Source organism: Lissotriton vulgaris, chromosome 1_1 (genome assembly GCF_964263255.1).
Source record: "Lissotriton vulgaris chromosome 1_1, aLisVul1.2, whole genome shotgun sequence".
In the NCBI taxonomy this organism is placed as follows: Eukaryota; Metazoa; Chordata; class Amphibia; order Caudata; family Salamandridae; genus Lissotriton; species Lissotriton vulgaris.
Genome location: NC_141685.1, coordinates 1,134,133,343 through 1,134,151,732, shown reverse-complemented (window position 1 = coordinate 1,134,151,732; position 18,390 = coordinate 1,134,133,343). Strand labels below are relative to the sequence as shown.

Below are 18,390 nucleotides of genomic sequence, written 5' to 3'. Positions count from 1 at the left end.
GAGAGCAAGATCCAGAGCATACAGGACTGGGCTCCTCCAACTACCCAGACACAAGTCAGAGCCTTCTTGGGCCTGACTGGGTATTACAGAAAATTTGTAAAGAACTATGGGTCCATTGTGACACCATTGAATGACTTGACATCCAAGAAGATGCCCAAAAAGGTTCAGTGGACAGTTAGCTGTCAAAAGGCATTTGATGACCTGAAGAAGGCCATGTGCTCTGCACCTATCCTGAAGAGTCCTGACTACTCCAAACAGTTCATTGTACAGACAGATGCTTCTGAGTTGGGGGTGGGAGCTGTGCTTTCACAACTTAATCAAGATGGTCAAGACCAGCCCATTGCTTTTATAAACAGAAGGCTGACCCCCAGGGAGAAACGCTGGTCAGCTATTGAGAGGGAGGCCTTTGCTGTGGTTTGGGACCTAAAGAAGTTGAGGCCATACTTGTTTGGTACTCACTTCCTAATTCAGACAGACCATAAGCCCCTCTTGTGGCTAAATCAGATGAAAGGTGAAAATCCCAAACTGCTCAGGTGGTCCATTTCCCTACAGGGGATGGACTTTACAGTGGAGCACTGCCCAGGGACTGACCATGGTAATGCAGATGGTCTCTCCAGGTACTTCCACTTAGAACATGAAGACTTATCTGGTCATGGTTAAGTTTAATGTCCCTGCGTTTGGAGGGGGGGTTGTGTAGGAGAGTAGGGTCTGCTATCCTATGGTCACCCCAATTTTTGCTTTTTGCTTCACTGGTTTTCGACTTACTGAGGCTGTGGGCCTGCTAGTCAGACCCCCAGCCTGCTGTTCTCTCTCTAAATTTGTAATACATGTGCTATAGGTACATACCACAATTGGAAAATGGACTCCTTGTCAGCCCCTGTACCATGCACTATAGGTGCTCAGGGCATAGGTGCCACCAAGGCCTACCAGGGGCTGAAGCATAGCTTTTGCCACCCCTGGCTGGTTCTTAAACTGACACAACTGGCTGATCACTCAGCTGGGGCAAGTGGGTGTAATCACCCCTTGCTTAGATATAGTATACCTATATCTAAACCTATATCTGGACACATATAAACCTGTGAGTCACTCCTATAGAAGGCCTTATCAATCCTGGAGGCAGAGTGCATGGTTTTATGTGAGATGGAGCTCTGGCATGAGCTGAGCCTGTCTGCAGCTGTCGGGAACAACTCCCTAAGCTGATCCGGGATAATGCCATACCATATACTATTAGGTGCCTTATAATCCTCGCGGTTATATAGCAACTTTGGTTTGGCTTTATCAAAACATGTCGTGTAAGGTGTCATACGAATTGGAATACTACCCCCTCGCCAGTTCTGGCGACGGGGGTAGCATTCCACCCTTCTAGAGGGAGAAGACATGTTACTTTACTGAAACGCGGTTGATTTAAAATGAGCCTCAGATCCACAAAATGGATGCCTCTGCCACAGGTCTGGCCTCCTGCTGCTGACCGAAACTCAGCAAATGGTGGCCTGGACAAAAGGTTTCCTGTCGCAGGGCGGTGTTAAACCACCCCAGACAGGAGATAGTGGATTGTAGCAGGGAGGTTTCAAAGAAACCAGACACTGCCTGGGGAGCACCAGGCTGCCCCTTGCATAATCCGGCCAAACCGGTTCTGGGGCACACCAGCCCCTGTCCCAGCGGTGCCTGGATCAAAGGAAAGGGGTGTATCCTCCCCCTTCCTGGGTCCCACCCATGGGAGGGGACCTAGCAGGATGTCAAGCCCACCAGATTCGAATAAGAGTAGGAGCAGTGCCAATGCAACTCAGATCATCCTGAAGAAACATAAGAAACGAATTCTGGACCCTTCGACATCCTACTCAACATAAAAGACTGAAGTGGTCAAGGAGTGACCACCCTGTGCAAACAGGTACCACCCAGCACCTCGACCCTTGCTTTGTTGCAGGTCCCGCCGGAACTCGAGTGACAGAGATCGACGAGATCAAGCTTGCCTGCCTTCCTCCAGCCCGATCCACAGTCCCTGCAGAGCTGAGACCCGTGGAGGCGACCGGAAGCGTGGGGCACGCCATCTTGAAATGGCCACGAGATGCTGACCGTGCAGCCCACGAGTGACCCTCGAAGCTGTACACCGGGGTTTGAGAAGCCCCAACCCTGAGCTACACTTGCACCAAAGCTACCCCCTCCACACTCGACGAGTGCTGCGTGGGGCCCTTCTGCTTGTGTTGGCTCGAAGCGTTGGCCCGGTCACTCGCCAGCTGGCTTGTGGCCCCTGTGCCGACGAAAACTTGAAACTAACTTGCTTTTCTGGTTGCTCCAGATCTGCACCAGCTCCTGTGAAAAGGAGCCCCCACTCTGACCCTCCTGGTCTGAGTGAGAAGCAATCTCCTGGTTCCGCGTGGATTGCTTTTGACAAGTGCTGTTTTGCTGCAATCTTGAAGCCGACGGTGCTGACGGCGAGAGCCTGCGTGGGACAGATCGTGACCTACTCCTGGACGTCGCAGATGCCCCAGAGCCCACGTGACAGCGGAGAGAAGCCTCTCAAAAACCATCTGATTGCGCCCGACATTGCCTGATTCTGTCCTGGTTCCACCCTGGTCACTGCTGAGTGACTCAGACTCTGTCCCCTCTGCTTTCAGATTCATCTCGACTTCGATCCACCCTTGGATCACACCGGACACTTCTGCTTCCCATCGCCTGCAGCTTCTCAAGCTCCAAGCACCAAGAACCTGCGTGTCAAAACCCGACGCCACTTCGACCCTGTGCACCCACTTCCTGTGGGTGAGGTAACATTGCAACGCCGGTGTGCCCACGTTGGTACACACCTCTAGGGTCTGTGTCTTAAGTTTTGTTCCTCTAGGTTCAGCGGAAGTATCTTTAAACTAACTTTGTGTAACTTTTACGCACCATTGACATTGCATTGGTGCAAGCCGCACTTTACGAGCTGCACCCGAATTCTGCGGGCTTCTCCCGACTTCAGCATTGCTAGTCCTGACTGCTCCCAGCGATTCTCTAGGCCCTAGGCCTAACCACTGTTCGATTGGTATCTCTTATACCATTTTTTTAGTATATGGTTTGAGTGGCCACCCGCCCTCATCCATAATTGTCCAACTTTATATGTTATACTGTGCTTTTGATTTAACGCTTGTGTCCCTTTGCTCATAAAGAGTACTGGGGATTAATTTAGAAATAAACACATATATTTTTATAATATATACTTGTGTGGTGTCCTTTCATTTGGTATTACAGGATTGTATGTGGTAAAACAGCTCTTAAATTAAGCCTTTAAGGCTGCTTAGTCCATGCTACCCCTAGGATAGCTTGTCTAACAAGGTTGACTTACAACCAGACACCATAAGGGATTGTTTGGACTGATACAAGGCGGTTCCAGAATTGGAAACACCACATATCAGGCCAACTTCTCACACACAGCATAGCATAACAAAACACAACAAAACATAGCATAACAAAACATAGCATAACATAGCATAAAACAAAGCATAGCATAACAAAACATAGCATAACAAAACATAGCAAAAAACAACAAAACATAGTATAGCAAAACACAACAAAACATAGCATACATAACAAAACATAGCATCGCAAAGCATTGCAAAACATTGCAAAACATAGTATAGCATAACAAAACACAACAAAACATAGCATAACAAAACACAACATAGCATAGCATAACAAAATAAAGCTTAGCATAACAAAACATAGCATAGCATAACAAAACACGACAAAACATAGCATAGCATTACAACGCATAGGATAGCAAAACTAAACATAGCATAGCATAACAAAACAAAGCATAGGAGGGCAAAACAAAACAGCATAGCATAACAAAACATAGCATAACATAACAAAACATAGCATAACAAAACACAACAGCACATAGCATAACAAAACATAGCAAAACACAACAAAACATAGCATAGCAAAACAAAACATATAATAGCATAGCAAAACATAGCATACCAAACACAACAAAACATAGCATAGCATAGCATAACAAAACATAGCATAGCAAAACAAAGCATAGCATAATAAAACACAACAAAACATAGCATAGCATAACAAAACATAGCACAGCATAGCATAGCAAAACATAGCATAGCATAACAAAACATAGCATAGCATAACAAAACACAGCATAGCACAGCATAACAATTCAAAGCATAGGATAGCAAAACATAGACAAACATAACAAAAAAAACATAGGATAGCAAAAAAAACCATAGCATAGCATACAGCATCACTCCGCACCACCACAGCATCACTCAGGGGCAACACAACATCACTATGTGCTACCACAGCATCACTGAACGCCACAACATCACTCGTTCGCCATCACAACATCACTCAGCGCCAGCACAGCATCAATCTGTGCAACCATTCAACACCTGGTTCAAATATGTTCTCTCAGTGTTTCAAGCTTTATTACAAATGTAACAAAAAGATGCTGATATTTCACTTCTATTCTTGGATTTTCGTCACAATAAAATACACTGAACATAATCTTCACAAAAGTTATTTACAAAACTTTAAGCTATTGCCATTATAAATTACAATAACTTATATTTAAGTATTATTGAAAAAAAATTAAAAGCCATTGTTATGTGTAATATCAATACATGTAAGTCACGGAAATACAACACATATTGCATTACAAATGCTATAGGTGTCCCATTTGCGAAAGTTATAACTATAGGCATTGTAAATGACAAAGCTATCAATTTCGCTATTTTCAAAAACAAAACATAAATAAAAAAATTGTCATTTACAATACCAATTGCTCAAACTTTTCTATTGCGAGACCTATGCATTGCAAATGCTTGTTTTCCATTGATTTACAACAAATGTAAAATGCTTCTCAGATTACAAGTATCCAAATTAAATTCATTATTATAGGCTTTTTTTAATTTTTAGAACTCAAAATTGAATTTCATATTTAAGTGCATGGATGTAATATTTTCCAGATGTGTATGTCCATTATAGATAAGAGTTCACTTTTGTATGTGTTTTGATAACTTGGTATGTTATATAACTTAAAGCATTTTAAACTCAGAAAAGGGCAAGATCTGCTGCAGTACGTTGTGTGAAAGCATTTGCTGTGCTCACACATCCCTCGTTATACTCACTATTTATCCCACCCACTATAATCATTACAGCAATCTCCATACAGCTGACTTTACTACTGACGACTGATGTCACATAAAGGTGTTTTGTTATGTGCATCTGTGTAGCATACCCCCACCATTTATAAGCTTTCCAAACACAAAATACTTTCGTAAAGCTGGCTCCTTTGATGGTTCTGGAATTCTTGCTGACCGGACACAAAGGGGTCATTATATTATAATTCTAAGTGCCTATTAGTACATTCATTTTATAACATTGTATTTGGTTGGGTGTTGTAATGTGTACGGTCGAATAAATTGGATAGTGGCCTGCAAAATTAGAAAACGGATTATATCGTTCCTAGCTGGAACCTCTTATGGATCAGTGAAGAGCATTATGTCTATGATATGTGTGCCAAAGGACATGGCTTTTTAGGTCTTGCTTTCAGACAGCTTTTACCTGTCAGTTGTAGAAGACCTATTGTGTACTTTGTGTACAATGCCAAGAGTGGGCTTTGGGTCAGCCAATTGCTTACCATTGGTTGGCCTTCTTGTCAATCTCATTTGCTTGCTTCTTATTCATTGGCTTTCCCGCCTCTTCTTCTGACTGTCCCGCCCCTAGAGCCTGGCCTTTTTACCATCCGTTTTCCTTTATGACTCTATCTCTTTCCATGGCTGCGTAGCAGGGAACTCATTTTCTTGTAACACTCCATGACAGAGCATGGGATATCCTGTACTCTCCCTTGTGCGCTGCTTCCCCCTCTCATTGCGCTCCCTTCACTCTCCTTGTTACCCCAATCCAAAATCATCATTGATGAGTTGATTGTGGGAGGCCACAGCCTGAACCACAGTCATGAGTGAACTTACAACACTCACCTCACTCACACACCCCACACTGAGCTGTCTGTGACTCTCATTGTTCTCATTCCACACCACACTCTCCATACGTCTGTATGTGCTCTTACGCCTGGGAGCACTCCACACTACCTGTACTGCACCCTTGTGCTCACCACCACCCTCACTGCACTCAATATACCCTCACTGCACTCAATATACCCTCACTGCACTCGCCAAGCTCCCTCTTTGAAGAACAGACTCACTCATAGTATCAATCAATCAATAAAAGCTTTATTCTGACGTATAATAAAATCAATAAAAGCACATACAATATTACATCAAAATACAATGCATAAAAACAGATCAACCATAGTTAAAAAGTTAAAAAACAAAAAAATATTTTAAGTCAGCATAGCCCTACGAGCTTGCACAGCAGATTTAAAAAAAAGCCCCAACAGACAAAACAATTTCAGCATTGGGTAGGGCCATTAAAAATCTGAGGGCGGGCCTACATTGACCAATACTTTGAAAAACTTTTTTGAAGCTGGGATTAAAAACAGTCTTGTATACCTTACATAAAATTTGCAGAAGAATGTAAAATCGAGCACTGATTGGCTTGAATCATTATCACAGGGACATGGATAGAGCCTCCAAATTATGAACAGAGCTGTGGGGCAATCACAACAGTTCTTTCATTGTGTCTGATCTAAAACGGAATATCAAAGATCGTTCCCATCTACTCTGTGCATACCAAATATAATCAGGCGGACAATCAAGTTCATATAGTCCTTTATATGCAGGCACATTTGGCTTCACTGCCATATCGCTTAAACGTTGTGATTCTTCATGGTCATAAAGTACATGTGCTACTATCTTTTTATCTATGTTATGTTATGTTATGTTAAAAGATTTTTCTATAGCGCAAATCACCACTGGTCTCTAAGCGCTTGCACAGAAAAGGTACATAACCTGTATAACATGTAAATATAAGATGATGGCTCAGTGAAAGCGGACTCTTGCAATTTTACAGTATTCAGCTTTCACATGGGCCAGCCAGGAAATAAGTGAACCCTTATCCAGAGAAAGACAATCCAGAATAATGTCTTGTGTTAACCTGGCCTCAGCATTACTCCAAATTGCAAGCCACAGCAGAACAGGGCGAGCCCTGATACGATCAGCTAAATAAGGAAGACTAAGCTCTAGGAGACAAATATAGTGTGAGGCAGAAATGGGAACAGACAAAAGTGTTCTGCAGAATCTATTTCACATCACACTGTATAGCCCTGCAATTTGAAAAAAAAAAAAACCTCTGCGCCATACATGGTGATGGGTGCACATTGTGCCTTGTAAATTTGAAGGAGAGGCTTACCCCCTGAAGGTTAGGGGAGGCTGCACGAAACACTGTTTCATGCAGCGATGTAAAGTATTAGTCAACCAAGACCCTCTAGCCGAAAAAATCACACTGAGATATAGGAAGATACTGGTGTGGCTCAAATGCTGAGAGCCATTCAACATATTTGACATAGGAATACCCTTATGTCCGCAAGACATAATGATTTTGTAATTAGTGAGGCCATGAAATCCACAAAAGCATCAATGATCAGGCTCTGGGAGTGCGTGCCCTGAGCACTGCGTCATCTGCATATAATAATGTCAGTAGTGGCTTCCCCTTAATTCTTGGTACATATTGTATTGATTGCACTAAAAAAGCGATGAAGCTCATTTATAAAAAAGGATAAATAAAAGGGGAGCCAATACGCACCCTTGTCTTACTCGCCAGTGTATACCTACATCTCCAGATACCTCACCTTGCATACTGATATGGACCCTTGCCCTCATATCATTATGTAAATAAGCCAAAAAATGGACTAAAACAATATCCAAGCCACGACCTATAACCAATGACCCCCGTTTGGTTCAATTTACTGAGTCTCTCTCCCCAGCTCACTGTATTACTCCATGTGCGTCTCACTCTTTGAATCACTAACTCACTACCTGGGAGGGAGACTCACTCCAGGGATTGCACTCAGGGTAGATTTACAAGAAACTGAAACATCTCTGCGTTATAGCAGAGAAGCGGCAGTTTAATTGCATCACTCAAAAAAAACCTTGCGCCACCATGGATGCATTGCATTTACAATACAGCGCACCACGGCGCAAGGATTGACAGATTCGTGGCGCAAAGGTCATGCATTGCTGAAGTCGTGGCGCACGCATGACGCAACTCCCGCAATGCTGTGCTGCATCATTCCTTACCCCTGCTTCAAGCAGGCGTAAAGCTTTGACGCAGAGGCATCGTAGAAGTGGTGCAGTGAAATCTACTACGTCACTTTTACGAGGCTTTCTTGCGTTGGAACGTCCACCTTACATACATTATACCTGACTTGGAACGTCCACCTTACTACATTATACCTGACGCAGGTATAATGTGAGGCAGGGCTTTACACCGTGACGCATCTCTCTAGATGCGTCACGTTGCAAATGTGTTGCAACCTGGCGCATTGTTTTTATAGCTGCTGCATCACAAAAGTGACGCAACTGGGGCGCAAAAGTGTTGCAAAGGGCTTGTAAATCCGCCCCTCAGTGTCAGCCCGTCTCCTCAGGACTCAATCTCGCTCTTTCAGGGTCGGTGTCGCTCCTTTGAGCTCCACCTCCCTCTTGGCTAGTCCCAACGGCCCAGCTGAGTTGAGTCCAACGCCACACCCACACCTTCCCACCGCCATCTTCTAAAAAAACGTCATGGTTTGGTAATAACCATCGAATGTGACATGTGGTCTCTTGAACGCTGAGATTATTTTTTACCAGTTTTCAGAGGTTCCTCCTCACAACTATCAACCATGGCACTCCCATTATGCTCGCTTGATACCCCTGGTCTCCCCGTCTTATGCTACATATTTCCACAGAGGTCCTCGAGCCCTCGTCTCATCGACCCCTCCCGCCCCCGTCTCATACTCTAACCCCAACCTTTGCGAACACTCGTCCGGTACTCACCCCCTCTTCTCGCCGAGTGGCCTGCTCGGGGTCCTGTCCGCGGCCGCGGGTGGCACGGCCCCTGGGCGCTCCCCGGAAGCCCCTCCCCGCGCTCACCTGTGCCCCGGCGGAGCTTGCCCTGGAATGTTAACCATTAACGGCATTCCGGGTGTACTGGCCGGGGGCGCGGCTGCCAGGGCACCAGAGCACTGCAACTGCCAGGCAGAGAGTGGGCGCGCCATTAAGCAGCGGTAAAGGGTACGAGACAGTGCTAGGGGTTCACAATAGTACCTAAATGCAGGGAGCAGAGGTAAAAGTTGGGGGTGGCCCGCAGAGGCTGGGAATAAAGTCAGGAGTTATTTTCTTTTGCAGTTTTATGTAGCGCATTGGCACGCATTACATGAGCACCACTTACATTACACAGGGTCAGACTCATTTCTATTTTTTTAGCAAAAAAGGTTAAGTGATTTGCCCAGGATCACAAGATGGTGAGCCGGCGCCGGGACTTGAGCTTGTTCCTCATTGCCAAAGTTGGCAGCTCTGGCTATAACGCCACATCATTGAAGGTAGCGGTAACATACAGCATATAGATGGTGTCCAAGGCAGGTATTAGAGGCGATGGGAGAGAGGCAAACAGCATTCAGAGGCGGATAATTGGGAGAGGGACGTCGTCCAGTGGTTAGGGAATAGTAGTAAACAATTTGTGGCTAAGGATTTAAAATGGCTGGTGTTTTTAGAATGGGTATGTTTAGCTGCCAAATACAGAGTCTAAAAACATTGAATAGCGCCCAGAGGCTGTGTATTAACAAGCTCATAGCAGCGCTCAGATGAAGCTGCATGACGCGTCTCTAGCTGCGGATCCCTCTCCCAGCTTCGAGAGGTCGACCTGAACTGGGCTCCATGAGGGTTTGAACGGGGCGGACACCGACATGTCTAAACAGCCCCCACCTCCGGGAATGCACTCCAGGGAGCGTTATGGGTTGAAGGGGTGGGGCCGTTTCATGGTATGCCCTGCTTTAGACTGAGCATCTTATTTGAAATAATTAGTATTCCACGAGCTTCTCACACTTCTGCAGCAGAGACCAGATGTTGAGCTCAAAAGGAGGCAAACGCAAAATAGGCCCGGTAGGTGACAGACTCTGCCCCAGCCCTACCAGAACTGGCGTCAGTGGCCTTTCGTGTCGCTTAAGAGACAGTTCCAGGCTTGCTGCTTTCCCTCACTGGCTATTGAGGACGGTGGCCCAGAGGTCCCAATTACTTTCTGTTGGCTGCTGGGCCCATGTCAGAGTCGAGGTCAATATGTGAATGCTAACTTTTTCAATTAAAGGGAACAAGGAGGAATACCTTTTCTCAACGATCATACAAAGAATGCCCAGGTGTGTGCCACAAAAAGAACACGACTTTCAAGGTCTGTGGATCCTGTCTGTTTTAGAGGACGAAAGTCCTCACCTGCCCATGGGTGGCATGCTTCATCATAGCAGGGGCGGCTCTAGGCTCATGGCGGCCTTGGGCAGGAAGCGTAGGTATGGGGCCCCGGAAAAGGGGGCTGGGCGGGGCAGAGCCCCCCAGGAGCTCAGGTAGGTGTTTGGAAGTGGAACAGAGGCCGCCAAATCCCTGCCAGGGGCCGCAACGCAAATATGTATCCATCCTCAGAGGATAATTATATTAAGGATATATATTGGTGTGGTGGCCCCTGGAGTTTGGTGGCCCTGTGCAGGTGCACAGCTTGCACATGCCTAAGGCTGCCCCTGATCATAGGGCCATCCTTACACTGGCACAGAGCCAGCCAGCGTACCACAGTAGGGTACAACACCTGTGGAAGGGAGCTCTTGAGGTGCAGATGATGGATGTTCAATGCTAACACTGCTGTAAGACAGCGAGTTATTCATTAGGAAGGATGTGAGCCTACAACAAACTTGTCAGGGTAAAACACAGTTTCAACAATTTAAACCTGGGCTCACACCCTGGTAGCTAGGGCACAGAACAGACGGGCTATAACTAAAGAATGTAACAGCAACAAAACAGTTCAAAAGTCAAAACACAACACAATAAAAATGCCACAGTAATTTTAGAGAAACTGAGAACAATTTAATGAGTAACATGACATAAAAACAACAACAATCCAATAAGGTGATCTGGAGATATATATTTTTAAAGATCTAAGGCAAAAACTGGCAAGAAAAAATATAGTGACAATCAGTTGTCACTGTTCACTGGGACTTAAGCGCAATTTCAGGCCAACTGCAATGGAGCGTGGTTTGGATACATCAAGCAAGATTGCATACTGTATACGTGGAAGCCCTCTCAAAACCAGATAGCGGCTGGATGAGCTCCCACTGAAGCCGTTGGTTTTGGTGTGGAGTGGGTATTCTCAATATCAAGAAAAAGTTTTCCTTTCTGTGTTAATACCTTTTTTAAGTGACCTCTGGGCCTACTCACAACTATCAACTTTTTGTGCTATATATAGTGTCGAGCAAAAATAATTATCCGTGTCACTATATAGCACAAAAAGTTGATAGTTGTGCGTAGGCCCAGAGGTCACTTAAAAAGGTATTAACACAGAGAGGAAAACTTTTTCTTGATATTGTGAATACCCAGTCCTTTCTGTTTTTCTGGGAAACTCTCTTTTTTCTTGATATTGAAAGTCAATTCCACAGCCGACAAAGTCCCATGGTTGTGCAGGAACATTTTACCCATCCTTCACAAATTCATAGTAACACTGCCATGGAACAGCATTCATAGATCCACTGGGACACTGCTACGTTCCCAGAATTCACAGACTAACTCGGACTCTTCCACTGCCCAGGATTCACACATCCGCCAAGACACTGCTATGGCACAATATCTACACATTCTTTGTGACACTCTCAAAGGCCTACTATTCAGACATCCAACCAGACACTGCCATGTGCCCAGCCTTCACACAACCATTGTGACAAGGCTGCATGCTCAACATTCAGACATGCCTTGTGATATTGCCACATGCCCATCATTCACACCTCCATCGAGACACTACCATGAGCCCAGTATCCACACATTAACTGTGACACAACCCCGTGCCCAGCTCTCAGATATTCACTGTGACTCCGGCATGGGCCCAGCATTCACAACACATTCACTGTGACACTGTTGTAGGACCAACATTTACAAATTACATTCACCACGACACCACAGTGGGCCCAGCCTTCACACAACAGTTCAATGGTCCCAGGAGTCAGACAGCCATTGTGCATGGGCACATGTCCGGTATTCAGACCTTCACTGTGACACTGAGGGGCCAGTATGCATACATTCATGGTGATATTGCCACAGGCCCAGAGTTTGTACATTCACTTTGACACTGCCACAACCCAGCATTCACACATTTGGTGTGACACCGACATGGTCCAGCATGCACACATTCATTGATACTGTCATGGTCCCCCCCCACATTCACACATCAATCGCGGCACTGTCAAAGGGCCAGCATTTACAAATTCACTTCGACATATTCACTAGACCATCCTTCACACATTCATTGGCGCTGTCACAGGTCCCACAGCCACACATAAAGTGTGGCACTGTCCCAGGGCCAGCATTCACACCTCTATCTGGTTCTACCAAAGGCCCACATTCACAAATTGAGTGTGCCACATTCACTAGCCCGGCATTCACGCATTGACTGTGACACAGCCCCGACCCAGCCGCCACACATTAAATGTGACACTGCTGAATACTTTATATCAAACTTTCCCCATGACCCTGGCACAGGTGTGAGAAAGAGCCTCTTTTTGCGTGGTCACAACCATTTTTTCTTACTGGTATTGCTGTATTTTTTTTTAACTCTGCATACTGGGGCACTCCTATCCAGTTCAATAACAAAAAGGAGCTTAGAGGGACTATTACGGGTATTAATGGGAAAAGCCCTCCACTCATCAAATGCAATCCAACAAAATCCCCAAAAAACCCGGGACTGGTGTAGGAAATTGTCTAACAGGCATGCGACTTTGATCCCACTAAATTCTCAGGAAGTAGAATTTGGGAAAAACACCCGGTATTATTTCTACATTAAGGTGTTTGTTGTCTCTAATGCCTTACCGTCCTGAAACAGACATTCTAGTCTTTCATTTTCGCTAATTGTGGGGGGTTCATAAATCTTCAACTCGGCGCAACCAAAAAAATGTCAGCCCTGGTTAGGACCATACACAGAACCACACATGTACCCAAATAATAAGTGAAAAAATGTGTGGCGGAGAGGAAGGCACCTCACGGGCGAACACCCTCGGGGCAATCTGGTCAGATATTTACCAGAGACTTGGCCCCTTTCTCATCATAGGCGGCCATTCCTATTCCAGAATTTAGGTGAATAAGTGAGAAAAAGGAAAAGAGTGAAGGTGCAAGTCAAGGAGATTGAGAGCGTGACTCCTTGGACAAACAAAACAGAGTGAAAGATAAAATCAACAGCCACACCACTCGTACTACTTTTATTAAGAAATTGGGTGTGCGAAGTTGAAATAAAAAGGAGGGTAGCTTACAATTGCATACCACTACCTGTGACCAACATGTTTCACTGCCCAGGAACCTTTATGGCAGATTCATCAGGGTCAATACTCTGTTACTGCACCCCCTTCCAACATCTTTTAGACAGGAAGCTGCCGAGTTGAAAAAAAGAGAGGAAAAAACTAAAATCACGACCAGTTCATAGTCTAGACCAACCTAATGTCTGTGCTTTTTCTAGCAAAAATTATTCAATGTTAGTTTACATTTTCAAAATCATTTTCAAAATCATTTACCCTTATTCAGCTATGCTCCCTCGTACCAGCTGAAAAATAGGGGTACTCCACCGAACAGTCGGTTGTCACATCAACCTGTAAGGTATTTGTATGTAGTCAGGTATCATGAATATACAATGGCCCGCTATTCAAATTGCCCTTCTATGCAGTTGCTGCCACCCCATTAGAGCAATCACGTCACCCCGATGCATACATATGTATACACAAACTCCAAACAAGAGCATCCACAGAGAATGATAAACAACCTCTCTATTCTACCATGTAGGGGCTGTCTGGCTAAAAGATGGCCTTCATTGATGTGTGCGCAAGAGATAACATGCTGCCTGTGCGTTGTTAACAATTGTTGTGCCATTAGCATAGGGTAAATGCGTAGAGCATTAGCAAGTAATGCCTCATTCTTATTGTTTATGGCCCAGTATCAGTACATGCATGGCAATCACATCGCTTTTACTATGGCGGTCATATAGATCACCGTGTATTTCAACTGTATGTAACCTGTGGAGGGGGAGTGATAACCGCCTACACGACTAACTCACAGCGGGTCAATGGCATAATAGCCCAACAGAAAAGCAGTTTGTGTGCCAAGATCATTAGCCAGTCTAAAAATACCTCATTGGATGCATCAAAAATGATATACATGCCTCAGGCCGGCAGCGGCCCCGGTGACCCAGAGCCCTCTCCTTACCGTACAGACGTGGAAATTGGGCGTCGTATCATCCCAGGAACAATTACCGGGAGACGGAGTGCACCATTTAAGCGTCCCAGCCAGGTGAACCCGCGTCGCGCACCACAGTCACGTGATCGGCGGGTACCCCCGTCACGTGATGTGGGCTAAAGAGTATGCAGGACTTCACTGACAACAACGGGCGCCATACTGGAAAGGCAAAGTAGCCCTGAAATATGTGAAATCAATTTGGTGGGAGGTATAAAGAGATTTACACGGAATGCTCGGGTAAGGGATGTAATAAAAATCAAGAATCGATCAAGTCGTCTTCCTCAGTCAAAACAGAAATCTCGCCCTCATACATCAATACCCCTCGGCAGTATATATACTAATAAGGCTGAAGGGAGAACCTTAATTACAATAGCCGCCATTGCAGAGTGGTAGAGAAACATATGGGGAGCCAAATCAGGTTCGAAGAGCATTATAGGTGGATAGCCAGTCATTTAAACTTGTCCTGACGTTATTTAGACTCAGTCTCATTGTGTTCCTCTACCACTCTACAATGGCGCCCATTGTAATTAAGGTTTTCCCTTCAGCCTCATGAGTATGAACAGTGTGGAACAAGTTTAAATGACTGGCTATCCACCTATAATGCTCTTCGAACCTGATTTGGCTCCCCATAGCCAGTGCAGTTAGCAGTATTATAATATAACTGCTCGGTGGCTATACTAACAGCCACCAGTATTGGACATCAGCATCATCTGTGCTACACTTTACATATAATGCTACATTATTGTTGTCTTACCCCAATCCTATGTGTAGTGCATTTACAACTCGTCTGGGGTCCTGACGTGATTTAGACTCAATCTCATTATGTTTCTCTACCACTCTGCAATGGCGGCTATTGTAATTAAGGTTCTCCCTTCAGCCTTATTAGTATATATACTGCCGAGGGGTATTGATGTATGAGGGCGAGATTTCTGTTTTGACTGAGGAAGACGACTTGATCGATTCTTGATTTTTATTACATCCCTTACCCGAGCATTCCGTGTAAATCTCTTTATACCTCCCACCATATTGATTTCACATATTTCAGGGCTACTTTGCCTTTCCAGTATGGCGCCCGTTGTTGTCAGTGAAGTCCTGCATACTCTTTAGCCCACATCACGTGACGGGGGTACCCGCCGATCACGTGACTGTGGTGCGCGACGCGGGTTCACCTGGCTGGGACGCTTAAATGGTGCACTCCGTCTCCTGGTAATTGTTCCTGGGATGATACGACGCCCAGTTTCCACGTCTGTACGGTAAGGAGAGGGCTCTGGGTCACCGGGGCCGCTGTCGGCCTGAGGCATGTATATCATTTTTGATGCATCCAATGAGGTATTTTTAGACTGGCTAATGATCTTGGCACACAAACTGCTTTTCTGTTGGGCTATTATGCCATTGACCCGCTGTGAGTTAGTCGTGTAGGCGGTTATCACTCCCCCTCCACAGGTTACATACAGTTGAAATACACGGTGATCTATATGACCGCCATAGTAAAAGCGATGTGATTGCCATGCATGTACTGATACTGGGCCATAAACAATAAGAATGAGGCATTACTTGCTAATGCTCTACGCATTTACCCTATGCTAATGGCACAACAATTGTTAACAACGCACAGGCAGCATGTTATCTCTTGCGCACACATCAATGAAGGCCATCTTTTAGCCAGACAGCCCCTACATGGTAGAATAGAGAGGTTGTTTATCATTCTCTGTGGATGCTCTTGTTTGGAGTTTGTGTATACATATGTATGCATCGGGGTGACGTGATTGCTCTAATGGGGTGGCAGCAACTGCATAGAAGGGCAATTTGAATAGCGGGCCATTGTATATTCATGATACCTGACTACATACAAATACCTTACAGGTTGATGTGACAACCGACTGTTCGGTGGAGTACCCCTATTTTTCAGCTGGTACGAGGGAGCATAGCTGAATAAGGGTAAATGATTTTGAAAATGATTTTGAAAATGTAAACTAACATTGAATAATTTTTGCTAGAAAAAGCACAGACATTAGGTTGGTCTAGACTATGAACTGGTCGTGATTTTAGTTTTTTCCTCTCTTTTTTTCAACTCGGCAGCTTCCTGTCTAAAAGATGTTGGAAGGGGGTGCAGTAACAGAGTATTGACCCTGATGAATCTGCCATAAAGGTTCCTGGGCAGTGAAACATGTTGGTCACAGGTAGTGGTATGCAATTGTAAGCTACCCTCCTTTTTATTTCAACTTCGCACACCCAATTTCTTAATAAAAGTAGTACGAGTGGTGTGGCTGTTGATTTTATCTTTCACTCTGTTTTGTTTGTCCAAGGAGTCACGCTCTCAATCTCCTTGACTTGCACCTTCACTCTTTTCCTTTTTCTCACTTATTCACCTAAATTCTGGAATAGGAATGGCCGCCTATGATGAGAAAGGGGCCAAGTCTCTGGTAAATATCTGACCAGATTGCCCCGAGGGTGTTCGCCCGTGAGGTGCCTTCCTCTCCGCCACACATTTTTTCACTTATTATTTGGGTACATGTGTGGTTCTGTGTATGGTCCTAACCAGGGCTGACATTTTTTTGGTTGCGCCGAGTTGAAGATTTATGAACCCCCCACAATTAGCGAAAATGAAAGACTAGAATGTCTGTTTCAGGACGGTAAGGCATTAGAGACAACAAACACCTTAATGTAGAAATAATACCGGGTGTTTTTCCCAAATTCTACTTCCTGAGAATTTAGTGGGATCAAAGTCGCATGCCTGTTAGACAATTTCCTACACCAGTCCCGGGTTTTTTTGGGATTTTGTTGGATCGCACTCCTATCCAGGCCTGGTGTATGGGCTCTGAGACCTAAAACATGGTAAGATTGACTAATCCCCAACTGACATATGTAACTTCCGTGTAAGGGCATGGTGCAGGACATACACCAATAGCATGTGGAAAGTTAAATGCCACCATTGCACTGCGGCACATTGTGCCATTCACTGAGCAGACAAAGGAAATGTGGCTTCAGTCCTACGTCTGTAGCCTGACTTCTGCAGTTGTTAAACCATAAGGCGAACCTGTCAATAACCCCTTTTGACAGCAAAGAACCATACATTTTCATATTAAATAAGTCATTCCTATGCAGGCATTGTAGCCAGATGCCTAGTATTTAAAAGAGGTACATGCAATAATGTACTATTGGTATGTATGTATTATGTACTATTGGGTTCAGGTACTTTATTAACTTGAAGTGGTATAGTGAGAGGCCTCTCTAGTCATAGTTAGGAGTAAAATGAGCCTTAGGCGAATAGCCTTTTGTTCCGTGGACACTCTGTAGCTAGTTTGGCACCATCCCAGTGGGAGGGGTAGCTGGTCCCATAACGAGTTTGGTGTAGCTGAGGGGTAACTGTTCATTTCCCTTAACTCATTCTTGCCTGGCACACAAGCTCTCTTCAGGAGCAGCAAGATTCTTCCATTTTGGATTTGCCTCACAATAGTGCACTGTGAGATAGTTTATAGTAAGACCAACAGGATATGCTGGAAAGGTTTGGCCTTGGGGAACTTTTCCCCCATTGTTTAGGGAGTGTCAAAGAGTCACCTCCACCCACTGACGGGTAAATCATACTAAAGTGGCACCTCAAGCACTGCTCATCAGAACACTCTTTGGACCTACAGAAGATCAAAAGAGGACTGGGCCTGCTGTTTGAGACCTGTGTGGACACCTGAAGGGCTGGAACTGCTTTCACTTGTGCCCAGGACAGGTAGTGAACTCCAAGGGTCAGTTGGCTGACCTCCTATGGGGTCAAAACAAGCTGCAATTGACCTTTTTCCTGCCCTGATGATTAGTAGCAACCAGAACTCGACTAGACCCTAATGGTGGCTTCTGCTGGAGAGAGTGAGACCTAACCCCCAAAAGCTGCCCCTTGGGTCATGGGAGCTTTAGACGTGACCAAGAGGAGCTGCTCCAGAAGCTGAAAAGTTGGGACAATTTTGGGCTTCCAAGACAACCGGAGTGTCAGTGGGATCTTGTATCAGAGGTG

General features: G+C 45.1%; 1 protein-coding gene across 3 annotated transcripts in view; it reads right to left on the bottom strand.

Moving 5' to 3' along the window:
* The window catches only part of LOC147748775 (breast cancer anti-estrogen resistance protein 3 homolog), a 232,009-nt gene that overhangs the window by 157,829 nt on the left and 55,790 nt on the right, over positions 1-18,390 (bottom strand). The window contains exon 1 of one of the 3 annotated variants that reach the window (XM_086963798.1): positions 8,925-9,052. The exons of 1 other annotated variant lie outside the window; for it this stretch is intronic. The gene's annotated coding sequence lies outside the window, so the exon portion shown is untranslated. Of the gene's footprint in view, positions 1-8,924; positions 9,053-18,390 lie in introns of those variants that run through there. One more of the 3 variants, XM_086963794.1, reaches the window with a different exon arrangement.